This window comes from Mus musculus, chromosome 1 (assembly GCF_000001635.26).
Source record: "Mus musculus strain C57BL/6J chromosome 1, GRCm38.p6 C57BL/6J".
Classification (NCBI taxonomy): domain Eukaryota; kingdom Metazoa; phylum Chordata; class Mammalia; order Rodentia; family Muridae; genus Mus; species Mus musculus.
The window spans coordinates 96613899-96626523 of record NC_000067.6 but is presented as its reverse complement, the minus strand read 5'-3'; the positions used below and the strand labels follow the sequence as shown (position 1 = coordinate 96626523).

The 12625-nt window shown below is 39.1% G+C and overlaps 1 long non-coding RNA gene and 1 other non-coding gene across 2 annotated transcripts in view; one reads left to right on the top strand and one right to left on the bottom strand.

Annotated features, from left to right (window-relative positions):
• Positions 1-12625, top strand: part of 4930533P14Rik (RIKEN cDNA 4930533P14 gene) — a 50517-nt gene that overhangs the window by 36050 nt on the left and 1842 nt on the right. Inside the window, exon 2 of the long non-coding RNA NR_040478.1 lies at positions 11353-11505. This is a non-coding gene — a long non-coding RNA (RIKEN cDNA 4930533P14 gene). The remainder of the gene's footprint in view (positions 1-11352; positions 11506-12625) is intronic.
• Gm26245 lies at positions 9319-9425 on the bottom strand. Its single transcript, XR_003949338.1, has one exon. It is a non-coding gene; the product is annotated as a U6 spliceosomal RNA (small nuclear RNA).

Sequence of the window (12625 nt, the reverse complement as noted above, 5' to 3'; positions counted from 1 at the left end):
CACGGATCACAGACCACAGATATTTATCTGCCCTACCATGTCATTACAAACCATGAACCACAGCATGGTCTTCAGTGGCAGAATGGGGCCACAGATAAGCAGCAGTGTCCTTAGCAGCAGCCCAGCCTGTAGACATTAACATAGCTTTAGGTGCCAGCACAGACCACTGACATCAACATGACTTTCAGTGGTAACATGGGTTATGGATATCACCTTGGCTCCAGGCTACAGCAAGTATATTTTTAATCTTTAAAAAAAATCTCATTTTCCCTTATGAGATGAAAATAAATTCTTCCTTTACCAGTGTCAACACCTAACAGAATTAGTTGGTGATAAACTCTGCTGCAGGATTAGTTTTATTTTTCCATACACCTTGTTTCACCTCTGGAAATGTTCCTTGGGTGTTCGTGAGAAAGTGTGAAGCATTCTACCTATAAAGAAAAACTTAAAATACGCAGCAATGCTTGAGATGCAACTATATTGCTACGCTCTCAGGTCGAGTCAGCTGGATAAGCCGAAAGGCTTAAAAGTCACTCATGAGGCAAAAGAGTTTCAAGGAAGCTCTCCTCCTGGAGTCTAGCGTTCTCTACCCATACATTAATTTTTCATTCCCGCGTTCCATTACTGGGTTAGTCTAGTGTATGGATCCACGTGCTCTCTTTCAGTATTTTCCTATTATAAGTGCTTTTTAAAATTGAATTCGGACATAGCTAAAGCCTTCCGCCAGTGTTCCAACAGTCCTAGAATGTCCTTGACCAAGATCAAGGGCTTGGAATTCAGTAAGATTGTAAAATCTAAGTCACTCCCTTACACAGGAATTTACCATCACTAAGGAAGAAGGAAGTTTCAGACCAAAGGAGAAACTAGAAACAATAGCAGAGTTACACCCATACACACATATTTACAATGGCCTAAGGGGAAGGTGGACTATACAAGAGACTAAAATAGGAACTATGGCAAGGGTGCGAAGCCCTTGACCCTGGTTTCTAAGATTAGTGAATCTTAGGTGGAGCCCTTGTTGATCCCAGCTGTTATCAATGTATTCTCTCCCAGGTGGTTCCCATTAGACCTTTTGTGTTTGTATTCCTCTGTGTTATGTAAGATTCCGGTTACCTCAATTGTGCCTTGCGAATATGTCACCCAACTTCCTTATTGTCCTCTGCATAAAAAGTCTGATGCTCGATTCGAAAATTACACTCAGATTCCACACAACCTCTCCTGTGTGTGTCTGTTTGTCATTCATCCACGCTTTGCACCCGTTCCATGCAGACACAGGGACCAAGCACTACATTTAGTAGATGTACAGAGAACTTGTCTTTAAAATCGCCTTTACTTTGTGGTGGTGGTGTTTTAGCATTGACCAGTGGCAGGAACTGCCTATGTGTCCTTACTGTCTTAGCAGACAGGCCTCCTTTATTTAATTTGTAACTGTTGTAAAAAAGGGAGGGCTGTAAGTTTAATTTTTTTTCAAACCTTATTTTTAATGGTGGCTCTTAAACATCTTCAATCACCCTTATAGCCCACCACCCACCATAGGATGTGAGAAAGAAAGGATACTGGGGTGGTGATGGGGAGGGGGTGAAAAGATACTTGGAAGTAGACCTGTTTAGAAAGGTTCTTTGGAGAAACTCCTGTCTGTGTTGTCTGGAAATCCGCAGTTCCATTCACAGGTTAGCAGCACCGGCTCTATCCACTTGCAAACATTCAGCAGGAACAGTGGTAGGACCTAATACAAACAGCGAGGTCTAGGCCTTGCTCCAGTCAGCAGGAGGGACCTGGAGGAATGCCAGGAGAAGTTCTAGGCAGAGGCTCTCTCAGGGAAGTGAAGATCAGCAAAGACATGAGACCGTCCAGGGAGTCCTGTTTATACACTCTAAACATCAAGTGTCCTCCATGGGTCTTGCTTTAGCATGGGCCTTGCCTCTGCATATGCTGACATCACTCTGCCAATCAGCCTGAGTCCCCAGAAGCAGCAAAAAAGCTGAGGCACACCAGCAGAAGGTTTTGGAGATCAATACATGTGTGCTGTTAGCAAAGAATCCTTCATCATGTGTCCTTTCACATGCTTTCCTTAGTAGAACATCCTTTCTTTCATGTCTGCTTCAACTAAATGTTCCTTCATAAGTCTGCTTTAGCCTTTCACCTGTGTCCTCATTAATGCAACAATCCTTCATGTGTTTTCCCCTGAAAAATACCATCCAACCAACTTTTCAAAGATCCCTTATGTTTCTACTTGAGGGGGGGGGGATCTCTAGTTTTCTGAGTTGGAAATATAATAACATTATCTTTTTTTTTTTTAACTAGTAGATTCTAGAAGATGGAATTTGAAGAGTCCCACGGTAGAGATCCTAGCATAAATCTGTCTAGAGACATTTTCTTTCAATATGAACGGTGGTGTCTGTCAGACGATATTAGTTTTGAGGAGGTAAAGCTTTGGCCCTGTGTAATATCATTTGGTGGCAAGCTACATTTTAGAACAGAAGAATTTAATTTTACTTTGTACTTCAGGCTTTCTATTCTTTGCTTGGACATTTATAGGTGTGTTATTTACAGCGTAATTTCATTCATTGGCCATTTATGTGACGCTTCTAATTTCCATCAGACTCAAACGATACCATGAGACTATCTAGATTACATCGTGTCACCTGATATCTTTTTTTTTCCTGTTTACTGACAAGACACAGATTTTTTTTTTAAGCCTAAATTCCCCTTTCATACTGAAAGCCTTACAAACTGTCAGATTTTTCACAATATTAAATTTCACTTCAAAAACTTCTTTCTGCTTGTCAAGTTAAAATGAAAGACATGTGATGGTACTTCAGAGACTATGAATAATGTTTAATAAAAGCACATTTCAAAACGTGACATTCTTTTATGCCAGCTTTTGTGAAATGTTTACCTGCAGAAGTGTAAACGTTATTGGCTGTATTTCTGGGAGTAGTTTTCTAAGTAAAGAAAGTGGAACTATCATATTGCAAAGGGAGTTGAGACAGACTAACTGTATTAAATGTTCATATAATAAAAGTGGGGGATTCAGCAGTGAGTTAGCTATAAAATGAAAAGTTATTTCAACTGGCAGTTGAATCTTACATTAGCAAGATTCTCTGTGTGTCCAGTTGCGTATCTAGAACTCTCATTGCTACATATGACAATGTCTTACCCTTAATGTTGGATTGACATGGGCAGGTTGATTCTTATTCTTATACTTCCTAGATAGTATATTTTCTTTCCATCAAAGGATAAGCACGTGGTTTTCATCTTACAGGAATTAGGACATAATTAAGTTTCGTTTATGATTAATTATTTTTAGTAAATTCAGATTTTTTCCTGCAAGTTTGGTATTCGTGATCTCTAAATATTTATTTTTGATTAGTATATTTGCTTTCTTAGTAATCAATACACTATTTATGTGGCATGTCTTTTAGTCATGATGGGTGTACAATTAAATGAGTAAGGAAATTTCTGTTAATTATGCCATAAATACAGTCCAGCTTTAGAACATTTTATATACAATTTCACTGGGTCTGAGGCTTCCTGTTTATACCACTAAAATTCATGTAACCTGAGAGTCATTGTAGTTTGAGGGAAGTCTAAATATTTTGCTAATCTTTATAAAAAATCTACTGCAAATGGCATCATTTCTATAACATATTTTCCAAATATTTTATATAAAAATTACAGAACACTTTTAATTGTATTTTTATAAATCAAGTACCAGTATTATTTCTTTTTTATTAAATATTTTCTTTACTTACATTTCAAATGCTATCCCGAAATTTGTCTACACCCTCCCCTCTGCCCTGCTCCCCTACCCACCCACTCCCACTTCTTAGCCCTGGTGTTTTTCTTTACTATTATAGATGGAGTCTCAAGTAGCTGAAGCTGGTCTTGAACTCCTTATATACATGAAAGTGAACTTGAACATCTATCCTTTTGGGTGTGCCTGCAGAGTACTGGTATGAAGGGTGTGCTGTAACTGAATTATTTTATGTTTTGCTGGGTAACTAATTCAGAGTCTCATGCATGCAGGATAAGAAATTGACTATATTGCCAATCTTTATAGTTGTTTTGAAAGAGACAAGGCTTCATCATGTAGCCCAGGTTGCACTGGAACACTTTGTCTTCCTTAGACTTCATACTGATAATATTAGAAGTCTGGCGCACCACTTGGCTCTTCTGTAATTTATTTTAATTTCTGAATAGTATTTGTTTTTTTTTTCCACATTATTTTCCTCTAATCACACATTACATGCCTTTAGATTGTCTATAGTCTGACATCTTACAAAGAAATATATGACATTTACATTCATTTATTGGCTTGGACATTGAAAAGTTTTCCTTGGATGCACTTCATACAGTGGACTGCTAAGCTTGTAATCTTTGAGTCATTTTGGGTATGATATAAGGACATTATCTTCAGACAGAAGCCATTTTTCTTGCTCTACTTCCCTTTCATTTTCCCCTTTCCTTTCATCTTTGTGGATAAACAAATGAAAATGCTCAATTTGGGGATCATGGTTACAGTGGATTATAATCTGTGTAGGAAGCACAGCAGCAATCAAGCAAGGTTGGAGTTGGACCAAATGCTGAGAGTTTACATCTGCAAGTAGAAGACAGAGAAAGCTACTAGGAATGGCCCAACTTTTTGAAACCTAAAAGCCCCCATCATATCATCTCCAAAGAGATCACACCTAATCTTTCCCAAATAGTTCTATTAACTGTGGACCAAGTGGTGAAATATTTGAGCCCATGGTTGGGGGGGGGGCATTCTCATTCAAATTACCACAATCCTTATGGATGAGTTTGGGCATATTTCTTAAAGGTAATCATAAAACATAGGTTCATTTCTGCACTCAGGATTATGGCAGATACTAGATACCTTGTTTGCTAAGCTACTAGGCTCTAGAATACTTTAAAACAAGTAGTTCAGGGGCTGGTGAGATGGCTCAGTGGGTAAGAGCACCCAACTGCTCTTCCGAAGGTCCAGAGTTCAAATCCCAGCAACCACATGGTGGCTCACAACCATCCATAACAAGATCTGACTCCCTCTTCTGGAGTGTCTGAAGACAGCTACAGTGTATTTATATATAATAATAAATAAATCTTAAAAAACAAAAACAAACAAACAAAAAACCAGGTAGTTCAGTTCTACAAACACTTTTTCTAAATGTTTATGTAGTCATTCCTTCACTTTCCTATATATATTCTAGAATAAGCCTTTTACTTTATACAGTAAACTGTTGGTATGTTAGTAGAGACTACATATAAACGAAAAATAAATTTGATGGTTTTGAGCATAGTGACAATATTGACTCTTTCAATAAATGAGCATACAGTATTGGCTTTAGTTTAGAATTTAATGTTCTCCACATTTTGTGATTATTAGTACAAATCTTTGATTTCTTTAATTAAATTTTTTCAGATGTTTGTTTTTCTTTATTTATCTGATGTCATCACGACTTCATAGTGCTTTACTCTCATACCATATAGTTTTCTGCTAGTATTTCAAGATAAATAGGTTTCGAATTACATTTTAGTCTATGAGTTTGTTAAGTTCATTTTCTTTAATCATACCATTTTATTCTTCAGCATCTTCTGTAGTCACAATCACATCATCTATGAACAAAGAAGAATTAACTTTTATCTATGGTCTCTGAATGGCTTGAAGTTATCAGTTTTTGTATACTTTATTTCAGTAGTTGGGACAATGTCAGGTGAATGATGTGGCCAGCTTTGCCTTTGGCCATATATAGAACTATAATGGTGCCTTTTGTTCATTGTTTTTTGGGAGGATTGACCCATTGGGTGTTTAAAATAAAAATGATAATTCATTTATCATATTGAAATATATGGTTTTGACCATTAAACAAGGAGTTTAAGTATGATGTAGTTCACATTTACACAACAAGACATTTTAGAATAGAAGCAACTGAAGAAAAGACCATCTAGATACTGCCCCACCTAGTGATCCATCCTGTCTGCAGACACCAAACCATGACACTTTTGCTAATGCCAAGACGTGCTTGCTGACAGGAGCCTGGTATAGCTGTCTCCTGAGAGGCTTTGCCAAAGCCTGATAAATACAGAGGTGGATGCTCACAGCCAAACATCAGACTGAGCATGGGCACCCTAATAGAGAAGTTAGAGCAAGGACTGAAGGAGCTGAGGGCTCCCCATAGGAAGAACAAAAATATCAACCACCCAGACCCCTGAGAGCTCCCAGGGACTAAACCACAAACCAAAATGTATACATGGGAGGACCCATGGCTCCAACTGGATATATAGCAGAGGATTGCCTGGCATCAATGGGAGGGGAGCCCCTTGTTCCTGAGGAAGCTGGATGACCCAGGGTAGAGTCATGCTAAGGTGCTGAGGAGAAAATGAGTGAGTGGGGGAGCACCCTTATAGAAGCAGGGACTAGATGGAGAGAGGATAGGTTGTTTGTGGATAAGAAACTGGGAAGAGGGATAACATTTGAAATGTAAATAAATAAAATAACCGTTAAAAACATGGAAAAGAAAGGAATAGAAGTAACATTTACCCCAGTGTTGAAAACAAAAGTTTTATTTAAGATAAATGATTTTAATTGAAAATAGATTCTTTATACAATATATTCTTGTTACATTTTCCATCCCCACACTCCTCCCAGATCTTCTCCACTTCCCCATGACCCAAGTCAACACCTTTCCTTTTCCTCTCTCATTAGAAAGCAAATAGTCACCTAGTAATGATGATAATAATAAATAACAACAATTAAAGGAAAACCAACAAGCTAAAGTACTACAACAACAGCAACAGCAAAAGAGACAAAGAAAAAGCACAAGAAACATACAGACACTCACATACACAGAAAACCCATAAAAGGAGTCAGAAAACATAATATGTAAGCAAAATAAATTAATAAAGTAGAACAAATAGATGAAAAAGCATTATAAAAGACAGTCCTCCATAAAATATCCTAAATAAAATAAAAAGTCCTCAATAAAAAAAATGAAAAATAAATAAAATATCAATGAACTCAATTTGTGTTGTACATCTATTGCTAGCCATTGGGTCTACCTTTAAATATGGTATATATACCCAATGAAACTCTGTTGTAGAAAACTAATTTTTTTTTTCTTTTCAAGGGATTATCAATTGGAGATGGCTTTCAGGTTAGTGACGAATGTTTATGTAGCACTTTTCTTGGTAATAGGACCCTGTCAGGCTTAAACCTGTGCAGGTCTGTGGATGTTGCTACAGTTTCATTGAGTTCACATGAACAACAATTCTGTTGTGGCTAGAAGGCCTTGTTTTCTTGGTGTCCTACATTGCCTCTGGCTCTTACAATCTCTTTGCATCCTTTTTTTTTTTTTTTTTTTTTCGGGATTTCTTGATCCCTGAATGGAAGGGTTTGATCTCTTTGCATCCTTTTTTGCTGGGTTTCCTGAGCCTTGAAGGAAAGGATTTGATGGAGACATCCCATTTAATATGGGATGTTCCAAGGTCTCTCAGTCTTACATGACCAGCCTGTCTAAAGAGTAAGATAAATGGCTTTATTTTGCAAAGTAACTATCATAAGAGATAATAGACAGGCTTAATAGAATGCAGAATATTCAAGGCACTAGGATTATCAAAATGAACCCCAAAGCTGGTAAAACACAGCAAGTGGCCTTGAATTCAATAAACTGGAAAAGAATATTCTTTTTTTTTTATCTTTTTTTTAAAAAATTAGGTATTTTCCTCGTTTACATTTTCAATGCTATCCCAAAGGTCCCCCATACCCACTCCCCCAATCCCCTACCCACCCACTCCCCCTTTTTGGCCCTGGCGTTCCCCTGTACTGGGGCATCTAAAGTTGGCAAGTCCAATGGGCCTCTCTTTGCAGTGATGGCCGACTAGGCCATCTTTTGATGCATATGCAGCTAGAGACAAGAGCTCCGGGGTACTGGTTAGTTCATATTGTTGTTCCACCTATAGGGTTGCAGTTCCCTTTAGCTCTTTGGGTAATATCTCTAGCTCCTGCATTGGGGGCCATGTGACCCATCCAATAGCTGACTGTGATCATTCACTTCTGTATTTGCTAGGCCCCGGCATAGTCTCACAAGAGAGAGCTATATCTGGTCCTTTCAGCAAAATTTTGCTAGTGTGTGCAATGGTGTCAGCGTTTGGAAGCTGATTATTGGATGGATCCCTGCATATGGCAATCACTAGATGGTCCATCTTTTTGTCACAGCTCCAAATTTTGTCTCTGTAACTCCTTCCAGGGGTGTTTTGCTCCCATTTCTAGGAAGGGGTAAAGTGTCCACACTTTGGTCTTCCTTCTTCTTGAATTTTATGCGTTTAGCAAGTTGTATCTTATATCTTGGGTATCCTAAGTTTCTGGGCTAATATCCACTTATCAGTGAGTACATATTGTGCGAGTTCCTTTGTGATTGGGTTACCTCACTCAGGATGATGCCCTCAAGGTCCATCCATTTGCCTAGGAATTTCATAAATTCATTTTTTTAATAGCTGAGTAGTATTCCATTGCGTAAATGTACCACATTTTCTGTATCCATTCCTCTGTTGAGGGGCATCTGGGTTCTTTCCAGCTTCTGGCTATTATAAACAAGGCTGCTATGAACATAGTGGAGCATGTGTCCTTCTTACCGGTTGGGACATCTTCTGGATATATGCCCAGGAGAGGTATTGCAGGATCCTCCACTAGTACTATGTCCAATTTTCTGAGGAACCACCAGACTGATTTCCAGAGTGGTTGTACAAGCTTGCAATCCCACCAACAATGGAGGAGTGTTCCCCTTTCTCCACATCCTAGCCAGCATCTGCTGTCACCTGAATTTTTGATCTTAGCCATTCTGACTGGAGTGAAGTGGAATCTCAGGGTTGTTTTGATTTGCCTTTCCCTGATGATTAAGGATGTTGAACATTTTTTCAGGTGCTTCTCAGCCATTCGGTATTCCTCAGGTGAGAATTCTTTGTTCAGCTCTGAGCCCCATTTTTTAATGGGGTTATTTGATTTTCTGGAGTCCACCTTCTTGAGTTCTTTATATATATATATTGGATATTAGTCCCCTATCCAATTTGGGATAGGTAAAGATCCTTTCCCAATCTGTTGGTGGCCTTTTTGTCTTATTGACGGTGTCTTTTGCTTTGCAGAAGCTTTGCAATTTTATGAGGTCCCATTTATCGATTCTCGATCTTACAGCACAAGCCATTGCTGTTCTATTCAGGAATTTTTCCCCCGTACCCATGTCTTTGAGGCTTTTCCCTACTTTCTCCTCTATAAGTTTCAGCGTCTCTGGTTTTATGTGGAGTTCCTTAATCCACTTAGATTTGAAAAATATGGAATGCTTCACTAATTTGTGTGTCATCCTTGCGCAGGGGCCATGCTAATCTTCTCTGTATCGTTCCAATTTTAGTATATGTGCTGCCGAAGCGAGCACGAAAAGAATATTCTTATGATACCTGAAAATTTATGCTCCACAATTTCATATGGATGGAAAGAGTTACAGGACTGAACAAAGAAGTGATATGATAATGGTCCAAATCTCTTTGGGAAAGGGCAAATACATAATTAATTCATTGCTAGAGAATGTATCAAATAGAGACAAACTTAGTTGCTTTTAAACACATTGCAATTAATGGAGTTTTATATATCCCAATGAAGAGTATAAACAAATAAAGATAGACTATTTTAGGAGTGAATCAAATATGGTTGTACTGTCTTTCAAGAGTAAAAAAAATGACCAGAGTTGAAATTTTGGTATTCACATTTATTTGACCACAAATAGAAAGGCCCTAGTTGCTAAAGAAATGCACACATGTATTAAGAGCATGCTACCATCTCCACTACAAAAGAGAAAACTGTATATCACCAAGGCCAAGACCACCCTAGGGCTCAGACTTTCTGTTTCTTCCTGACAACTCAAGCTGTGACCACATGGAAAAATGTAAGAAGTTTGAGGAACGGGAACTGGGTATTACAGGAACTAGATATTCCACTTAATAAAATGAAGTGTGGATTTTTTGAATATAAATAGTAAAAGACCATTGAATAGTACTGTGTAGATAAGATAGAGGTAGTATGAACTATATTTACCAACTATACTTAGTAAAACAAACAAACAAAAAACTAAATGGATTTTTTTTTAGGAAAAGAGAAATTTATTTTAAAAACTGGTTTTACTAAAATATGTATTCTCAGGAAAGATTCTTGATATTCATCTTCCTACCACCTTGAAAAATCCTTCCTATGTAAGTGCCAAAGTGTAATTTTTCAGCATGTACTATTATTAAATATTCACCTAAAAATTTTTAAAGGGCAGAAAATTTAACTATGCTTATATAATATTCTGCAATCAGATATTGAGGCATCATCAGGCAGGTTCTAAAATCACATAAGGCTTACTAATTAAATAAAGACAGGCAAAACCTCTGTGCCAGAGCTAACAGAAACTGAGCAATTAAGAAATTAACTAAGGAATAGTGTTAACAAAGTGGTTTTCCTTAAAGTAACTTCTCATAACCATGTGACTCTTCCAATTTCAGAAGAAATGTTATCTCGTCAGTTTAATTGCAGAGTGTTGCTATGGTGCATGCCCCTGCCTTTCGAGGCCCTCCCAGGACTAGTTCCATTCTCACAGTTTACATAACAGCTCAGCCTGATACACGGGGCTCTCAATCCTCATCACGGAAGCTTCTTTTTCAGTATAAGAGTATTACAGAAATTCACAACTGAACAAAAGGCAAAGAACAAGTGACTTTGGGGTGCCAACCCCCAACAGCTACATTTACAACACAACTTCTACAGATAAGTTTCAGGAAAAATCACAGAAGGGGGAACAGAAAGCTACCTGCTGAGGGATAGTGCCTTCTCAATCTGACAGCAAAGTATCATGAATCCATCAAATCCCAACAATGTAGTTACCTATACAAGACTTAAATAAGTAGTAACAATACCCACTGATATGTCAACTAAAATGAGGGAAATTTCACAAAGCCCCACCTTTTGATAAAGAGCTACAGGTAATCAATTACCCTTGAGAGGGGGAGAGTCAGTTTACCCAGAGATAGGTCCTCTGATGGCTTATCCAACCCAAGTTGTTAGCCCTAAACACATGGACATATGGGGAATATCAAGTGGATTCATCAGGGCACACACACACACACACACACACACACACACACACACACACAAAGAGTGTATGTAACAAAAATAACTAAAGAAGATGGGAGATGAGGTAGTAAAAATTATGTAAACGCAGTAGTCATGTATAACATGGTCAATAAAAAAATTTATATTGAACACATAAAAGGAAAAAGAAGCTAAAATTCTAACTAACTCTAAATTTACAATTTTCACCACTATAGCTCTGTGCTCCCAGGGTAAGGAGCAAGCCAGAGCCTTGATGAATCACTGCCTGGGGTGCCACTAAAGCAGCAAGTAACTGGTGGAGAAATGGGAGAGAAAGAGAAGCAGAAGGATTTGGACACAATAAAGACAGGCAGAACTGGAGACCCAAGGTTAGTAAGGAAGAGACGAATGTGAGTAGCCAGTGATGACATCTGGAACCATGGTTGGGTCCCAGTTTGTGGCATTCATGGACTGGCAGCAGGAATCCCTTACCACCAAAACCAGACAGATGTTCCTAGTCTGGGCTCTCTCAGGAGACATGTTGATTCCTGGAGACTACAGAACTAGCTCTACATCTGGCCTGGGCATTGTGGCATACCTGGCTCTAGAGCATGAAAGTGATAGAACTGACCTTATCCCCAGTCACATGTATGACTCAGGATCATGGCCCCCCCCTCAACTTGCATATCACCCAGGAAGTACAGACGAGGTAGCCGTAGCCCTTGCTGGGAGTTGCAGGTGTCCCAGCCCCACCACCATAAGCATAGGAGAGCTGTCCCACCACCTGTCTGCTTTGTGGTGGCATTGGCAAGGAAGAAATGTCTCACATGTCCATCACCCCTTGCAAGGTACAGCAGGCAGAAGAGCTGGCTCCAAGTCACTCAGAGCAGGAAAGATGCCTCTGCTCCTAACATGCTGTAGCAATCTGGAGAGCCGGCCCTCATCTCTCCTGTGCACTACAGCACAGCTGGGCCTAATAACATGGGCAGGGATAGACCAGCCCTGAGGGCAAGAGAAGAGGAGAGCCTGCTCTGCTCCTTGCTGTCTGCAGCACTGAACACTCCAAGCTAAGACAGGGCCAGAGAGCCTGTCCAGTTGGTGTGGGTGCAGGAGAGATGGTGGGTCGACCAGCTCAGATACCTAACATGAGCAGATTCAAGGCTTTGAATTGGTCTACCCCAACATCTACCCCATTGAAGACCTGAAGAAATGTATAAAGGGGCCAGTCCTACAGATCCAAATCTACAGGATCTTCATGACACAGAACAACTGAATATTTGAGGAGTCCCGTGAAGTTCCAATATTGGTAGTGTAGCAGAACTCAGAGGCCTTGAACCAGATCAAAGACTTGTTAGAATGAACCTTTGCAAGAAAACAAGGGTATATTGTGGAACACACTATAACACACTACAGGTTCTACAACTAGGTGCATTGTTTGTTTCCATTTTCTCCTTTTTGAGGGGGTTTGCAAGGGTAAAGGGAGGTATCTTAATCAGGGTTTCTATTCCT